Source organism: Mirounga leonina, unplaced genomic scaffold (genome assembly GCF_011800145.1).
Source record: "Mirounga leonina isolate KUSES-001 unplaced genomic scaffold, KU_Mleo_1.0 Mir_150, whole genome shotgun sequence".
Lineage (NCBI taxonomy): Eukaryota > Metazoa > Chordata > Mammalia > Carnivora > Phocidae > Mirounga > Mirounga leonina.
Window position 1 is genome coordinate 29,770,018 of NW_023270374.1, and position 11,247 is coordinate 29,781,264.

Here is an 11,247-nt window from a genome sequence, read left to right on the forward strand (position 1 = left end):
TTCACTCTCTCACTGTCTCTCTCCCTGTCAAAATAAATAAATAAAATCTTAAAAAAAAAAAAAGAAAAGGTAGAGTGTACTTTATACACACTCTATACATGTGTATAAAGTAAAGATAACAAAAGTAATCACCCACGAGATCTCAGGAGCTGGAAATGTTATCCTCCTATTATTTCCTCTTAAAATAAGTAAAAAGGGCCCAAAAAGGGGAACCAAACTGCATCGAGTTTCTCCATCAGGGACCTCCTTTGTGCCCACTTCTGAATGGGCAGAAATGAGGCCTTAGCCTAATTTTTTTTTTTTTTAAAGATTTTATTTATTTATTAGAGAGCGAGCAAGAGAGAAACAGCATGAGACAGGAGAGGGTCAGAGGGAGAAGCAGGCTCCCCGCTGAGCCGGGAGCCCGATGTGGGACTTGATCCCAGGACCCTGGGATCATGACCTGAGCCGAAGGCAGTCGCTTAACCAACTGAGCCACCCAGGCGCCCACCTTAGCCTAATTTTTGTTCATACTTTCTGTGCTGGAAACTTTTGCACCGTATGAGGCCTTCCTGCAGATTTTTCTTTCTATGCCCACGAGTTTGTTGGCTGCTTAACTTTCTCAACCTTTCAGAAGAAAGAGAGTCTGGAAAAGTTGAATCCTGTAGCCGCCTCAGTTTTGCCGTAACCTTACATTCCCTGTACCCTTGCAGCTTCATTTTCAATGGCCAAATGTCCCCTCTCTTTTATAGAGGTTGCTCGGTGTGAACTTTAACTCTGCAACATCTCTGGTAGTTGAGCCCAGAGGCCCCTGAGACGCTAGTGTTCTGTCACAGAATCTATCCACTTAAATCCCAGGGAGCCTCTAGCCCATCCCTCTCATGAGGCCGCCTCAGAACCCGTTGGCTCTGGGGCGATCGCCTGGATCCGCAGCCCTCAGGGCTCAGGAACTCAAGATCTGGAGCAGACAGCGGTGATGGTGGAGACAGAAGAAGACTTGGGCCGACCCAGGGCCTCCCAGAGCCCGAGGACTGAGGAGATGGTGATAAGCATGAGCTGTGAAGAAAGGATAGTTGCCAAGAAGGTGAGGGAGGTTTTCATATCCTGTTCCCGGGAAGAAGGACGCCAACTGCTAGTAGGCCTGGGGGTCTCTCTCCCATAGTCAGCGGTTTCAACAGCCTGAGCGACAGTGGTGAGCTCAGCACGACCATGGAGGCTGAGCCCTGCTGGGAGACCCCGGGTGGGCAGGTAAACCCAGACATAGTTACGTAGCTGGGCCTGCTCAGGGTTTCCGTAGACTGGAACAGAGGAGATGTGGGGCTGGGCAGGCTGAGGGGCTGAGCCTTGGGCTCTCTAGTTTCATCCCTCGCCCCTCACATTAAGCCTGCCATGACCTTCCACAGCCGCCTTAGGGGTTATGGTGGCTCTCCCTCAGGGAGGCTGTTCCTCCCTCCCTTGCACAGACCCCTTGCAGAGCACTCACCATGTGCCTTGGGCTTTGTCTCTCCCCCAGGATGGTCTCCTCTAAACTAAAGTGTTCCCAAGAGCAGGAAGTATTCCATTCAGTGTGGAGTATCCACAGTGGATTTTTAATGGACGGCTAGATCTGTGACCAGAGAATATTTGAGGGTAGTCTGTCCACTCTGTTGAGAGGAACAGATCGAGAGTCCACACTGAGGACTTCCTCTCAGCCATACTGAGGCATCTGATGTTCCCCTCCGACCCTGCCGTGGTTTTTTCCTGGAGAGGTGGGCATGACTGCAGCTGAATGTTCTAGGGGCAGCTGTGAAGAAACAGACTCCTGTAGCCCAGCTTAGGGCTCCTGTGCTCTTGTGGCAGGAGGAGATAGCCTGGGGAAGGGACTGCCTGGGTCTCTAGGACCCCCCAGCTCTGGATTTGAGTTAGGGCAGCTCTCAAGATTGGGTGGCCACAAAGAGTGACGGGGGCCCCCCGTCTCTGGGTACCCCGGCTGCTGCCTGCTTACACTGCCGCTGCCTCCTCATGGCAACTCTGGAAATAAGCAGTTTTGTCAAAGGAACCAACAAAGAATGTAAAAAGAGAGTGAAGCAAGAGTGCAGTAAGTGTTCAAAGATGTGCAGACGAGGCTAACCCAAGAAACGGAGAAACCAGATTCATACAAATATAATACGCAAAGATCATTTTATGCCTACCTAAGGGACTAAGTGAATAAAGTGACATCTATCATTATAATAAGAATTTTGCCATTAAATCGTTCCAAGAAAATTAGAAAATGCTAGGATGCCAGAGGATTCAAAGCTGTAAGCAGAGATCCTGGCTGTGTACGAAGTACATTCTCCTTTCTTCCCGGGCCCATGGTCCTGGAGAGGCACCCCTTCTGGGGATGAGGGAGGCCCCCAGGTTGTCTGAGGTGTTATAGAGGGAAGCATGGAAGGGGCTGGCACCTGGAGACTTATTACAGCAACAGAGCATCATTTCCCAGCCTCCCGTGCGGTTGTTCTCGTGGCCGTCTGAGTTCTGGCTGGTGGAATATGGGCAGAAGGACACCCATCATTTCCAGGGCTGGCTTCTATAAACCTCTCTTTCCTCCTTCCCTGATGGCTGAATGGGGCACCATCTAAGGCTCATGAGGAGTGCAGAGCCACTAAGTGGAGGAAACCAGGTCCCTAAGTGACTACCTGGAACAGAGGCTCTATAAATTCCTCCCCCTGTGAGGAAGTAAACTCTCACTGTGTTAAGCTGCAGAGCTCTTAGGCCTTATCTGTTATAGCAACCAGCATTTTTCCAACGAAAATTTTAGGTTACAAATAAAAATGTCATTAACTCTGTATTAAACAGGGATTTGTTAGGAAAAATAAAAAATAGTATGAAATAAGGAGAATAGCGTGATAGTTATTCCTTTATTTAGGAAATGGGAATGATCATTTCTTTTACCCTGTAGGAGGATTAAATGAGATAAATCACCTAAGGATTTCCACCAACATAGCAGACTTCTGATCTAGAAGAGCCCCTGCCCCCAACCTGCTACAAAGTTAGGCAATAACTAAACAAAAAGTTGTGATGCTGAGCCTGACAGAAAATCATAGCGATCATAGAAAATCATAGAAATCAGAAATGAATACAAAAAAAATCAAGGCCAGAGTGGTAACCACAAGTAGGCACTGAGGCAGACCGAGATGAGCCCTAGGGATGGACAGGGACTGCTAAGCCCCAGGAAATCCCTCAAGTAGACTGACCTGCTCCCTGCCTTCCCTTTCTGTTCCCTTCTTTCCATGACGTCCTCTCCTTTATTCTCCCTGTTCTGCTTATGTCTGAGCAGCCACCAAGACCCAAGCACTCTTCCTTCTGCCCCTTGCCCATCAGGGCTCCTCTTCCTTTCCTAGGCCCAGGGAGCCCTGTGGAATCCAGTTATCCCAGGGGCTCAGGAGGCATTTCCCATAGCACACATTTTCACTGACCAAAATCATCATGAGGTCAAGAGGAGTCTGTGCTATAGGGAAATTCAAGGTGATGCAGTGGGTTGAATTGTGTCCCCCCAAAATGACATGTCCATGTCGTAACCCAGTGTCTGCTTATTTGGAAATAGGCTCTTTGCAGTTGGAATTAAGGACCTGGACATGAGATCAGCCTGGATTTAGGGTGGGCCCTCAAGCCAGTGACTGATGTCCTTATAAAAGAAATGACACTGGGAAGAAGGCCATGTGAAGACAGAGGCAGAGACTGGAGGAGGGCAGCCACAAGCCAGGAACACTAGGAGCCACCAGAAGCTGGAAGAGGCCAGGAAGGATTCTCCCCTAGAGCCGTCATAGCGAATATGGCCTGATGACACCTTGATTTGGTATCCAGAACTGTGAGAGAATAAATTTCTGTTGCGTTAGGTACCATGTTTGTGGTCATTTGTTACAGACACCGATGTCCAGGTTAAATCTGGGAAGGTTTCTGGGTATGGTTGGGAAGCTTTTAAGCCATAAAGAAGCAGATAACTTGCCCACAAGATGGAGGAGTCCTAGCAAATAGCAGGACCTAGATAACAAAGGCCTATCCCCAGATAAGGAGTAGAGAGGAGGGGTTTGGAAAGTGCGCAGGACCAGAGCTGAGGGTCCTGGAGAGGCGCCCCTTCTGGGGATGAGGGAGGCCCCCAGATTGTCCGAGGTGGTATAGGGGGAAGCGTGGAAGGGGCTGGCACCTGGAGACTTATTACAGCAACAGAGGATCAGAGGAAGCTTGACACGCAAAGGTGCTTAATACTGGAGAATCTGCCTTGCTGCAGCACCAGGAGGGGGCGCCCCTGAGAGACGTGGAGACCCACCGAACCCCTCTCCCTGCCCTGTTCCTCACCCATATCCTCCTGCTAATAGTTGCTCAGGTAAATCTAACATGCCCAAATATGAACATTAATAAACCAGCTCCCTAATGGGGATACTGCAAGAAAAAAACAAAACCAGAAAATTCAAAGTCGAACTTGTGAGCAGAAAACACACGGGGAAAAAAAGCCAGAAGGAAATTGTAATGCAGCATTCCAACAGGAATTAAAATAATTAGACAAGCAAATGCAGCTGTGAGGACATCGCGAAACAAATGAAAAGCTTTAAGTAGAAAGGACCAAGAGGATGTGAAATGGAAACTGACGGGACCCAGGTACGAACTGAATGTAAAAGAAAAATCTCGGAAACCTAAATCCAAGATGCACAAAGGAGATATATTCGACTGGAAAGAAAAAAAGGAAAAACCAAATGAAAATAAGAGAAAGTTACAGATAAGGAAAAGAGGCAAAGGAAATCTAATCAAGTTGAATGTAGTTGAAGAAAATTCGACATACTGAATTTTATATTGTAAAGGAAGAAGAAAGACAATGGAACAAAAATTCATATTAAAAATGGTAATTCGGTAATACTTTCCCCCAAAGAGGAAATGCTCGAATACAAGTACTGTAAAGACACGCTTTGTGTGAGCTTGGGAAGAAGGATTCAGAAGAGTAAACTCTGAGAAAATCCTAGGTAAATAAATCCTCTGGGCCTCTAGGCAGGAAGACACAATGGCTTGCACTGTCAAGAAAAATTAGATGTCATCGGACTTTCTAACAGCACTCTGTGTAATTTAATACTACTAAGTTGACCAAAGAAATTGAATAATGAAAAAACAAAAATGGTAAAATAAGTTTATGTGGGAAAAAAAACAAAACAAAATTTAAGGAATACTAGAAAACCTGCTAGAAAAAGACCAACAACAATTTAAAACTACTAGAAAGAATACACGAAATAATAAGGAAATAATTATTAAAATAAAAATCATAATTACTTTGTACAATTCTTTGCAAATACATTTGAAAAATATGGACAAAAATCGTCATTTTTTTAGGAAAATGGAATTCACCAGAACTGCCCCTAATAGGGATATATAAAGTCCAAATAGACCCATTTCCATACAGAAACTAAAGACCATTGTCACAGAGCTGCCCCCTCAAAAAAGCTCCAGGTCCAGTTAAGTTCACAGAATTCTATTAGCCTTTAAAGACTGGATACTTCCAATGTCCCTTAAACTTTTTCAGAGCGCAAAAAACAAAAGAAATCCTCTAAACTATTTTTATGCATGACTGCTATCAAAATCTGGTAGATTGCACACACACAAAATTATAGATAGCCCAATCTTACCTAAAATATCAATGAAGTAAACACAAGTCAATTATTTACAAACAGAATCCACTAGGGGCGCCTGGGTGGCTCAGTCTGTTGGAAGGCTGCCTTCTGCTCAGGTCATGATCTCAGGGTCCTGGGAGAGTGCCCCACTTTGGGTTCCCTGCTCGGCAGGGAGTCTGCTTCTCCCTCTGCCCTTCCTCCTACTCATGCTCTATCTCTCTCTCTCTCTCAAATAAAATCTTTATTTTTTTTGGATTTTATTTATTTGAGAGAGAAAGCATGAGCTGGGGAGAGGGGCAGAGAGAGGACAAGGAGACTCCACACTGAGCAGGGAGCCTGACCTGGGGCTCGATCCCAGGACCCTGGGATCATGACCTGAGCCGAAGGCAGATGTTTGACTGAGCCATCCAGACGCCCAATAAATAAAATCATAGAAGAAGAAGAAGAAACCACCAGCACATGAAAAGATAATACATGGTGACCAAATGGATTTTATTCCAGGAATGCAAGTGTAGCCACCAACTACCAAAAATCTCAGAGCCTTAACGCACGGTTTATTTCTTATGGTGCGTGTCTAGTGATTGTCATCGTGTGTGTGGTTTGGGAGGGGCTGCACTGTCCCACATAATCGCTGCACACCATCTTAGGAGTCTGCCATCTCAACGAAAGGAAGGAACAGGAATATGGAGAGTCAAGTCCTGGCTCCGAAATGCTTCTCCCCAGAAGTGACACACAGCATACGTACTCAGATTTCATTGGCCAAAGAAAATAAGTTAGCTGTGTGTGATCTCTTAGCATTCCATTTTACCCCCTCTGCCTAGTTATGCCTCTCTCTTTTTTTTTGTGATTGCTCTAGAAATCACAATATGCATCCTTCATTTATTGTAACATAGATTAAGTCTATAATACTTCACGTACAATGTAAGAATGTTGCCACATACAACTCCATTTTTAACTTTGGGGATTTGCTCTTGGTATCATGTGCTTTACTATTACTTATAAATCCCATAACATATTTTTAATTTTTTAAATTTACTCAGTAGTCTTTTGGAGAAATCTAAAAAGATGGTCTTTTACCTGCACATTGACTCTTTCCGGTCAAGAAAGCGGGGATAGGAGGACATTTTCTTGGCTTTAGGGCTTGCACATTCTTCTTAGGAATGCTAACAGGATGGGGGAGAGGCTTCCCTCTGGCTGGTGCCTAACGAAACAACCTTTTGGAAACCTCCCAGAGGAAATGCAGTGGGATTCTCCCTGCAGCCATTCTTCAACCTGGACAACAAGAATTGTCTGGAAGGCGAATTCACCTGCTTGGCTCTTTCCCTCCTGCGTCACATTTTGATGACCACCGGGCAGGGACTGGGCTGTATCAGATCTTGCCCGCCCTTTCCCGGCCTGGGCAACCATCTGGGGATTGCCTGGGAATCAAGTTGATGGACATTCCTCAGTCTAGACAAACTTCTGGAAACTCTTTAACTTTAGTTGTGGGAGGAGGAGTTGGCCAGCTGATCATTCCCCAGCTTGGGACACCAGCAGTACTTTGGACTGGGTTTCGTATAAGTATTGTTAAATCTAGAAGGCTTTATAATTGGGCCAGCAATATCCATGCCCTGGTCACTATTCATAATAAAGGACATTCCAAGAGTATCAGCTAAGGAAGTCCTTTTGTTGATAGTGATTCTGTCAGCCTTTGTCATTGGCATGCCTTCGGCCACTGTGAGGAGGTACACTCGATGGCTAAGTACACAAATAAGAATCTGAATAAAACTGACCAGAATATGTACAAAGCCCCCCAAGGAGGAGGAAGAGCTTCTGCTTGACAGCTTTTCCCACATTCTGGGTCTGACAATAGGGAAGCTCTTATAAGATTATTTTGGTCCACTGGGAAATTTGGGGACCTGCCAACTACACCCAGTGAATCCTGGCATCCCCTCTGTGTGTGCCGAGCCATGGGTTCTGGAAACAGGATGAGCAGACAGACCCTTTGGTGCCTCAAAGTTGTGCCCCAACTTTGAGGGTGCACCAAAGAAGACATGAATGCAAGACATCCCACGGTTTCTTTTCTGAATTCGGAGCCGATTTTGGAGAAGGACCAAAGTCAAAAGAGCTTCCAGAGGAGCCTGCTTGGGTGAAGAAGATAAGAGCCGGGCGGGTAGCTGGGGAAGGTGAGGTACCTCGGCCTCGGCCCCTTGTGAGCTCCGGGAGCAGAATCGGAAAAGTTCTCAGTGCTCTTTTCCTTTCCACATTCTGAGTTGGCGTTCCCAGGCCTTCTCTTTTCACTCGCTGCTGTCTAATGGGATTCCGGGGCTTGGCCTTGAGCATGGAGAGCCTCCTTATTGACAACTTCTAGTGAAGAGAATCTCAGAAAGAAAAGAAGGAGGTGTTCCCTCTTCCCCTGAAAGTTTGGAAAAGCAGACACTCTCCTGAGAACAGCAGAAAGCCATTTCCAAGAGCCTATTCAGAGAAAATGTGGGCCTCTCCTCAGGCTCTGATTTGGGCTGCAAATGTTATTTGTAACAAAGGACTCTTTAAAGTCATCTGGGTTTCAGAAAAATGTAATCATATGCTGTAAAAAAAAAAAAAATCTTTAAAAAAGGTGGCATCTTTAAAATTAAAAAAAAATTAATAGGTAGCTTTGCTTAATTATATATAGCCCAAGTAATAACATTTCATTTGACATTTCTGTTTTAAAAATGAAGGTACAACTCTTTGTCCGTTGTCTGTATTGACCAGAGGAGCTTTGCAATTTCCCTCTTCTTCTTTTTCCTATGACTGACTTTAAATGAACAATACACAATACAATGTACAAATACTGTATATTTGGCTTTGGAATTGTATATATGTTATATGCAATTATAAAACAAGATTTTATTCAAAATAAGAACACAGTCCTTAAAAATCAAAGGCAAGGGGCGCCTGGGTGGCTCAGTCGTTAAGCGTCTGCCTTCGGCTCAGGTCGTGATCCCAGGGTCCTGGGATCGAGCCCCGCATCGGGCTCCCTGCTCGGCGGGAAGCCTGCTTCTCCCTCTCCCACTCCCCCTGCTTGTGTTCCCTCTCTCACTGTGTCTCTCACTGTCAAATAAATAAATAAAATCTTAAAAAAAAAAAAATCAAAGGCAAAGTGAAACAAGTGAACCTAATTATCAGGTTGGTAGCTTACTTACACAGAGAGGTCTTATTTTAAGTCTTGAACGAGGTGACTTTAATTAGGTGATTTTATTTTAAGTGACTTTTTTCACAGTAGTGAGGAAAAAACCAGTAATTGAATGTACATCTTTAGTGGGATATAGTCTAAGAACAAAAAAGGACTGTAAAGAAATCTTGCTGTTTTCAGCAATTATGTTGTTAGTAATGGCATTGGTATGGCTATTCTGAATTATTACGTTATTATGTTAAGGTTGCTAGAATTATTATGTTATGGTTGCTAGAATCTAGGATTTCCAGCATAAGAAACAAGATATAAAAATATAAAATCAGGGGCACCTGGGTGGCTCAGTCGGTCACACGTCCAACTCTTGATTTTGGAGATGGAGCCCTGCATCAGGCTCTGGGCTGGGCATGGAGCCTGCTTGAGATTCTCTCTCTCCCTTTCCCTCCACCCCTCCCCCCACCGTGCGCATGCTACCTCTCTCCCTCTCTCAAAAAAAAAAAAAAAAATATATATATATATATATAAAATCAGAAATGAAAAGTCCTGGGGCACCTGGGTGGCTCAGATGGTTGAGCGTCTGCCTTCGGCTTGGGTCATGATCCCAGGGTCCTGGGATCAAGCCCCACATCGGGCTCCTGGCTCAGTGGGGAGCCTGCATCTCCTTCTCCCTCTGCCTCTCCCGCTGCTCATGCTCTCTCTCTCTCAAATGAATAAAAAATCTTAAAAAAAAAAAGTCCTGTAATCCTAAATTTAAGTCATAAGCATCAGTATGAACACGTGATGTATTTTCTCTCTAAAAGTATTAATTTCTTAGCTAAAATATGATCTGGAAATAATGAAGAGCCCAGTTATCAAGGAACACCCCTAGTGTGGCTTTTCATTCAAAGGAACCAGGGCTCATTAGAAGGAACTGTTTCTTATTAAAAGGAACCAGGGCTCCTTGGAGAAATGGCTGCTTCCAGTTCTGGGGCAGGAAATAGACAAGATGAACCTGGACTATCTTGTTGCATCAGAAAGCAAGGAAACTATCAAAGACTCCCAAAGACTCCTGGGATCATATTGAAAGAACTCAGAAGCCAACTTGAAGTGGCTCCCACTGGCCAAGGAATGAGATCACTGGACATTCAGAAAGAATAAAAATGAAGGGTTAAAGCACATCAGATATTAAAATCCACGAATTCATCATTGGTTATCTTTGGAGGAACCAGCTCATAATTCTGCAAATGATATAAAGTGAAAGAAGCAGGCATTGATCCGGCCTTTCCTGTACCAACTGTTTCCCATGGTAAACAAAGAGATGATAAGGGAATTTTTCTTTATAGAGGATTTCCAGCTAATACATAAAGAAAGAATGATAGAATACCACAATTGTCTAACTCCGGATAATGGCAAGGGGCCGTGATCATCAACCCCTGCTAGGAACCATCGGGTGAAGAGCTGAAGGTACCTTTATAATGGACAGATATCAGGTGCCTTCTGATATGAGGCATTATAACACAATGAACACCTTCATGAAGTACTCTTACAAAAAATTTTTAATCTGAATCTGGTCAGGCCTCCAAATTTAACTGCCAGTTTCCTGGAAATATTGGGAGCAGAGAAACATTGTATAAATTAGGGTCCCAACAGGAAGCAGATGGTGAACTCCGATTAGGAAAATTCCAAGAGGGGTTATTTATCCAGGTGAAGGCAGCGTGGAAAGAATTAGTGGGATGAGGGGCAGAGAAGCCTTCACCAGTAGAAACTGGAAAGGGAGGGAGTTGTGTCTTGAGAGGAACAATTACCTTCAGTCAAGAAGCACAGCCAACCCAAGGTGGCCTTGCAGTTGGGGGGCCAGGGAAATGAACATACTGACCTTACTCTTCTCCCTCCCTCCCATTCCCACCAGGGCTCCCTATTGGCCAAACCCTGGAGCCAGAGTGTGAGCCAGCCTAGTGGATGCTGTCCACGAAGGTCAGCCTCCAGGGGAAAAGACCAGTGTGGAGAAGGGTGGAAGGAGGACCTGAGTGGGGCAAATGAGTAAAATCAGTCACAAACATGCTAACATCCTGGGGATGCAATCAGCAAAATTCAGAATGCAAAGAACTCTCCAGGACAATCTTCTTTTTTTTCCGGAAACTTCCATCAAATAAATTGCAAAGAGGGGAGAAAAGAGGCCCAGTGGGGAAACCTATAAATTAACCTTTCCCCCCTGCCCCCAACAAATAAACTGCAAAGTGGATAAAAGGAAGGAAGACCTGTGAATTAAAAGACACTTGAAACCAAACGCAAATATGAAGTTTGGACCTTGTTCGGATCCTGATTGTAATGAATCAATTGTTAAAATAAACTCCTGAAGAAATCCGGGAAATGTGAACTCTGGATAGTTGATGATACGAAAGAATTATTGATACGTTTTTATTTTCCGATGTGCTTGTTATGCTGACAGAGGGCTGGGGAGGCTTATCGAGATACCTACTGAAGTATTCGCAGATGAAATGATGTGTCTGGGATTTGCTCCAG

At 44.7% G+C, this 11,247-nt stretch overlaps 1 long non-coding RNA gene across 1 annotated transcript; it reads left to right on the plus strand.

Moving 5' to 3' along the window:
- The first annotated feature begins 429 nt into the window (after positions 1-429).
- On the plus strand, positions 430-5,502 carry LOC118011481. Its single transcript, XR_004679482.1, has 2 exons — positions 430-1,063; positions 3,545-5,502. It is a non-coding gene; the product is annotated as an uncharacterized LOC118011481 (long non-coding RNA).
- The last annotated feature ends 5,745 nt before the right edge of the window (positions 5,503-11,247 follow it).